The sequence below is a fragment of the Chrysemys picta genome, chromosome 13 (genome assembly GCF_011386835.1).
Source record: "Chrysemys picta bellii isolate R12L10 chromosome 13, ASM1138683v2, whole genome shotgun sequence".
Classification (NCBI taxonomy): Eukaryota; Metazoa; Chordata; order Testudines; family Emydidae; genus Chrysemys; species Chrysemys picta.
In genome coordinates, this window is record NC_088803.1 from 48,122,002 (window position 1) to 48,128,946 (window position 6,945).

At 42.4% G+C, this 6,945-nt stretch overlaps 1 long non-coding RNA gene across 33 annotated transcripts in view; it reads left to right on the forward strand.

Moving 5' to 3' along the window:
- LOC101947879 (uncharacterized) overlaps nt 1-6,945 on the forward strand; it is an 88,782-nt gene that overhangs the window by 50,601 nt on the left and 31,236 nt on the right. The window lies entirely within an intron of this gene.

A 6,945-nucleotide genomic window follows, 5' to 3' on the forward strand; every position in this document is an offset into this window, starting at 1 on the left:
TAAATCTTTTTTGGTCCCTAAGTGTCTTTTAAAAAGGGTCTCCCCCCTATGAGGACACCATAAAAATCTACCCTCGTTGTTCTTGTGTCTACAAACGTAGTTAGGTGTTTAAGTGGCTTAACTGCTGATAAAAGCACAAGGAGCTTGATGAATCTGAATAGCTAATTTTTCAGGAAGTGATCCAGGTCTTGCTTATGGCAATGTGTACTTGGCTGACTGATTGGAACACAGTGTTAAATTTGTTGAAGTGAGGAAGAATAGCACTTAAGAACATCAGGTGCAATCTGGCTAATAGACTCTCAAACTGTGCCAGTATTTTCTGCACCTTCTTGTCTCTTTCATCCTTCCTGGATCTAAACTAAGGTGCTTGAGCAACCCACTGCTCCAAAGTTCTAAATTTGGTGCATGCCTCCAGTTATAAGTGGTTTTGTATTGCTGTGATCATGGGTTATGTTTGGGGGAGCATTAATACTGCTGATCCCCAGTGATATTTCAGAGCGACTGCTTTGCACTGCAGCTGAAATACCAAGAGGCTACCACAATATCATGTCTGTGAATCAGAGGTATTTTTCCATGTATCAGAAGCACAAATATAACTGTGGTAGCCTCCACGTAGCCTGATCCCCACGATCTTCTACATGACACAAAATGCTATTAACCAGGGTCATCCAACCACTGGCCCCTTTAAGGCTAAGAACTCCTGGAGGATGGATGGAGGAGGACAATAAACCATGGGAATAAATCGTGCCCTCCCACAACCCCCAGAAGGCTTCTTCTCATAGAAGACACAGAAGGCATGGGACCAATGCAATATTCTGCAGTGTGCATGTGTGCACACATGCACAGTGCGGAATGAAGATCCTGCTCCAGGGACCTGTACTTCCTGCATTTCAGTGAGCACAGCTCCAGGAGGGCTCTGTGCACCTCAGTGCAAAGGGTGGTTTTGGAAGCAGGGTGAGATGGGCTGGATAATGGATCCATGGCTGTGCGTATCCACCAGGAAACCATTTGTCCTGTGGAAGGGGGGGTGTAGGGAGGGAGACACGGCAACCAAGAGGGCTACTGCAGCAGTTAGGTCAATTCACTCCCTCCTCAGAAATTGCACTAAAAAATCTCTCAGAACGTCTATTTATTTATTTATTTCTGTGAACATAAAGGGCCTGAGTTGGCAGTGATGGCACCCATGCAGCTCCAGCTGAAATCAAGAGGAGATTTATGTAATGCAGAGGCTGCAGAGTTGGGCTCGATGCAGGATGCAGTTTGTCTCTGCACTGTTGACCTTTGTACCACTTTGCAGTCTGCAAAGGAACACAACATTCTGTGGGCCCGTGGCATAAAACAACCTGCAGTGCTGAAAGGCACCTTCCAACTGAAATACCCAGGAACACCTTCCTCCACTCCAAAACATGGTACCGTTCTGTGGTCCTACAGATGCCACGTATACGGGTGCCTAGGCCCCAACCTCTAGCTGACTGAGTAGCGAATGTGGAAATGTGTCTGGGTGCCTGTCCTTATGTCCAACATATGCTCACACATGATTCCTAACCTAAAGTCGACAATATAATTCTGTCATATCTGACATTGAGTTTTACAGTGATCCTGGCTGGGCAATTGCTATCATTTAAGTTCTGTGTCCAGCTTCCATTCTGATTTATACTTTTGTTTTTATCCCATTTTTCTGACTCGTTTTGGTAGGATGGACAAAATGTTCTCACTCCAGACAGATGACAGTTTGCCGATAAGAGGTGCAACTTATCACAAACAGCTTTGTGCTCTATTTTTTCCTCAAATGCTTAGCCTGTTGGAACAGCTTTCAAGTCTAAGATGATATTGTGGGTCTTCCCCTTGAAGTGTTTTCTTCCTCTCTTTCATACTTTATGGCTTCAAGAATCAGTCTTTTTAAAACAAAACACTTCAATCTTTTTCCAATTCTCTCATGAATATTTTGCCTTAAATTAACTTTAAAAAAAAACAAAAACAACTTTCTTTTGCATATGGAAATAAAATAAAAGCCCTAGATAAGTGACCTTTTGAAAGCTTGATGTTCCTTGAATCTAACTTCAGAAATCATTTGTCACAGGTACAGATACCTGCAATCAGAATTACCTGTTAAATCTTTCTTCAAGCAATTATATGATAATTTGAGCAGTATTCTCAGTTGCAGCTCAGGTTCTTTAGTTTTCTCATATCAAATACGTCAGGAAAAAAAGAAATCCTCAAACTTGTTCTGGTTTGAAAATCCCCTTCTTTCTCTCTCTCTGCAAAAGAAAGAATAAGGGAAGACAGGCTCAAAGAAGTGGAGAAATGAGAGAGGAAATGACAATACAACTTGCTCTGGAGATGAGCCCAGTAGGTTAACAGGACATTATAGAGTTGGTTTTAGCTCAGCAAAACGGGACACTCAATTAGTGCTGGATGAATCATTTGTAATTAATAATTTAGGCCAATTAGATTTGGGCCTCTTTAAAAGTTTCAACCTTATTCAATGAGTTTCACCTCCTTTTCTGTTTGTGAATTCTCTGCAAGCACAGTGCGAAATCCTCCAATGTATTCATTGTTCTAAATTGTTTGCTGACTACTTTAGCAAATAATTCTTAGTCTGCAGATTGTTTGTGCATTGTGAATAGTCATTATTAGAAATTCACATTGTTTCAATTGCTTCCATGACTCACATGATATGGCTTCTTTCCCCCGACTGGACAATTTGCTGTATGTAACTAATCTCAATTTCAAATTGCTTTTTCAAGCGTAAACTTTGAAATCCACAATTCAAAAATTCACTGTTATCAGTTAATTGTGCAATTCAGAATTTGCTTTGAATGTATATTTACATCCTCATTGTAGTAAATCATGTATGCTCAAACGTTCACGGAAAGGGTTGCAACAGAATCAAATTGCCATTCAAATTGGATTGAATATTCATTAATAGAGTGTTGCATTGTTCACCTGACTCTGCACTCAATAAGCAATTCTTCACTTTTTATATTACAGCACAATAGTGTTCCTTGGTCCATAGGAGCAGGTTACTAGAAAGGAAAGGAAAGGAAAAAAAGGCCAGTTTTGTGTTCTTGCTGTAAAGACAGCTCCAGTGACACACATTTTCTGGACAGCTGCGGAACTAAAATCAACCAAACTTTCCCATATCAAAGTGACTCGTTTATATGGTTTATATTATTATTGAAGCTTTATTTGTCTGATCCAGTCTTCTTGCCTCCCTCAAGGGACCCCCAACCTCTCCACACCCCACATTCCTTCTGCTGCATTAAGACTGTTGAGGAGGAAAATATTTGGGCTCTGGAAGTAGGAAGCGTAAATTGGGATTTTCAAAGGAACCTAAAGGGAGCTAGGCACCTAGTTCCCATTGAAATTCCTTGAAAAACCACATCTATGAGCTTCTTTCCTAATAGCACTCCTATGGCAGCTGAGGAACATTTTTGCTAGCCTTAGCCATTTGAAGCCATTTTTGCAAGCCTGGCTAATCAGAGATTTACAGGACATACCAACCTACGTTGGTGGTACACCTCTACCCCGATATAACGTGACTCGATATAACACGAATTCGGATATAATGCAGTAAAGCAGTGCTCCGGCGGGGGCGGGGTTGCGCACTCCGGCGGATCAAAGCAAGTTCGATATAACGTGGTTTCACCTATAATGCGGTAAGATTTTTTGGCTCCCGAGGACAGCGCTATATCGAGGTAGAGGTGTACTAGAATGAAAGGAAGATTGAAAACATGAGGCCTCACATGACCTAGACTTCGGTTTGTAGCCTAGCCTGGAAAAGGATGGGGAGAGCTCAAATTCCTATGACTCTTGGCCAGTCTCCTCCCTCACTTTCACACACAAAACAGGGCTCCTGTAAGCTCCTGAACACCTTTTATGTTGACTGTGCTATCTTTCAAGGTGACAAAATACTGGCAGGTTGCTTTCTATCATGAAGGAATAAAATGAGTGGAAATGTTGACTGCTTTGAATCTAATATATTTGGATCTGAACAATCTCAGACAGTATCATTATCAAACCATTGTTGCCCCATCCCAAACAACGACATAGTCCAAACCCAAGGACCCAAACTTCTGCATTGGCAACAGTAGCTGGGAGACAACTGGTGGGTGCAATTCCACTTGCTTCAGTGCACAGGATTGTACCTGCTTTTCTGCAGTCCTGAATTTGGCCCTGTGGTTTTTGTTTGTTTTATTAAAGAGGTTAGCCAGATCATCTCAAGGTCCTTTCCAGGGTTGGAATTCAGCAATAAGCATATACTATTACTTTCAGAAATACATACATAGACTACAATTGTATAGTAAGAAATTCCTGCTTTGAAGAGGGATGGTAAAAAGAGAAGGCATACAACTCTATTATAGTGCAGTGTGTGTGTGTTCGAGGGTTAATTTAATTCAGAGGTTCAGGGGCACTATTCCTAGATGCCACCAAAAAAATGTCTGCATCTAAGCAATGCTAACCTTTCCCCCAAATCCTTTTAAACCTGACCTTGGCCTTTGCTGTTTCCACGCGCAGTGTCCCAATGGGCACAGTGCAGCTGCACACAACCTCTGTAGCCAGATACTTAGCCTTCAGATTCACTCCTCAACAAACATCCGCAAACAGTTTGCAAGGTCAAACCCCACAGCAGCACAAAGGAGCCTTCGGGGAAGCCTAAAACGAAGGAAGGGTGAAATACAAGTCGAAACACACATACTGCAAACAAAGGTGCCTCTTTTACACAAGACTTGGTTATAACCCTGAAAGAGGACAAATGGCAACTATTGTCTTTATGGGCTTCATTTTCTCCCGACCCTGGGAAAGCACAGCCCAGGCAATTTCTGCACGCTGGCTACATGGTTCCGCAGTGAAATGGTGCGGCTGAACTGCGGGAGCAGCCTGCATCCACTGGAATAGATTCTTTGTGCAGCTTCATACATCATGTGCATCAGATATGATTTCAAAACTATATCAAAGGATTGGCTTTCCTGTGCCTTTCCAGGTCCCAGTGTGCACAGAGGCAATTGAACAAGACACACTCACTTTTTTATGATCGAGTTATCCCAGTTTCGGTAAATAAATGTCTGCATCTGTACTTTTCACTTCTGTCTGAGGGGAGATATTGCATTCCCCAGGCTTTCAATTTTTCATGCTCCTTTGGGGAGTGTGTGTGTGTGGGGCGGGGGGGGGGGGGGGGAGGGATGTATCTGAAAAAAGGAAAGACTAAGAGTTGAAAGAACAAAAGACAGAGAGAAAAACTTCTGTCAGCATTCCCCCACCCCCCGCTTTTATCATAAACCAGTTAAATATTTTTATTTCTCTTACTCCATTTTTCTTCTGCTTTAACAAAATAAATGGTGTGAGTTTAGGGACCGATTGAACAAAGCAGTTGGGCATATGTGAAGATTGGTGTGTCTGTCATCTTCCTGCTCCCTGTTCTTCTTTCAGTAGGCGGTATGTCTTGCTGTTGTCCTCACATGCCTTACCCTGCAGCCCACAAGATTGCACCTCAAGTATCAAAAATGCTTCCAGGCCCTCACTTAACATCCCCTGCTTGTACACGATAGAATGCCTGGAGTCTTGCATGGATATACTTGTTGAAACTCACATATTTTCTAGTTACATCAAGGCTTCAAGCAATAGGCTTCAAGGATGACAAAGGGGTGCGATGGAAAAGGTTCATCAGCATAGACAACTCGGTCCTCACAGGTCAGCTGAGGAACTGATAGAATGGGGTTTCTCCAGTATTTTCATAAGGTATAGTCTGAATATCATATAAAGCATAACTTCATGCAACAGGTATCTCGATGTACCTCCAGTATGCAAGCAACATGCTTCTTTGGAGTCCCATGCAGTCTCTGCACTATCCCGTTTCCTTAGGGACGGACACAGCAGACTTGTAATGTACTGTATCAATACTTGTCAGAAACCCTTCAAACTCTCCTGATAGAAAAGGTATCCCATTATCTGAAACAAGGCTCTCTGCTAGGCCAAACATAGAAAATAAAGTGATTAGGCGAGAAATGAGCTCCTCTGAGCTGCCTTGTGAAATTATGAGTGCAAAGGGGTAACAGTCAACAATCAAGGTGCCAGTTGTACCCAGCTGCAATTCTCTGCTATGGGCTGTCTATGACTACCAGTTTCAAAGGGGCCAGAGGAACAGTAGTTCTATGCATTGTGCAGGCTGAGCATGACGTCATATGATGCTCAATGTCTTAGTGCAGCCCTGGCCACCAAGTAAAACTAGGCAGAAATTCCTCCATCTTTGTAACTTCTAAATGACCTTCATAAGCCACATCCAGGACTGCTTGTCGCATTGCTGCTGGAATTATCACCCATGCTCCTCTGCATAAGATACATCGAGCAGCACGTCTTCACTCGGAATTCAGAACACATTTTGTAGAATGTAAATGATGTTTACTTAAGGACTGGGTTGGGCCAACCCACTTGTACAGCATGTATCACCTTGCACAGTCCAACATCCTGAGAAGTCTGCCCTAAGTCAACTGGCATATCTTTCTAAAAGCATATAGTGTACTCTGCCATTTCTGCATACAAGGGTGCCTATGTCTTGAAAGAGCATGGGCAAGTAAATTACCCTGACAGGTATTTGGGTGACTTGTTCTTAAAAATCTCCAGTGATGAGGATTCCACAGCCTCCCTTGGAAGCCTGTTCCAGAGCTTAACCATGTTTATAATAAGAAAGATTTTCCTAATATCTAACCTAAATCTCCCTTGCTGCAGATTAAGCCCATTGCTTCTTGTCCTACCTTCACTGGAGACTGAGAACAATTAATCACCATTTTCTTTATAACAGCCCTTAACATAGGTGAAGACTTTCAGGCCCCCCCCCCCTCAATCTTCTCTTCTCAAGTCTAAACAATGCCCTGTTTTTAAAAAGTCTTTCCTCATAAAGGGTTTAGAAATCCAGAACTATCATGTTTGTTGCTCTCCTTCCATTAG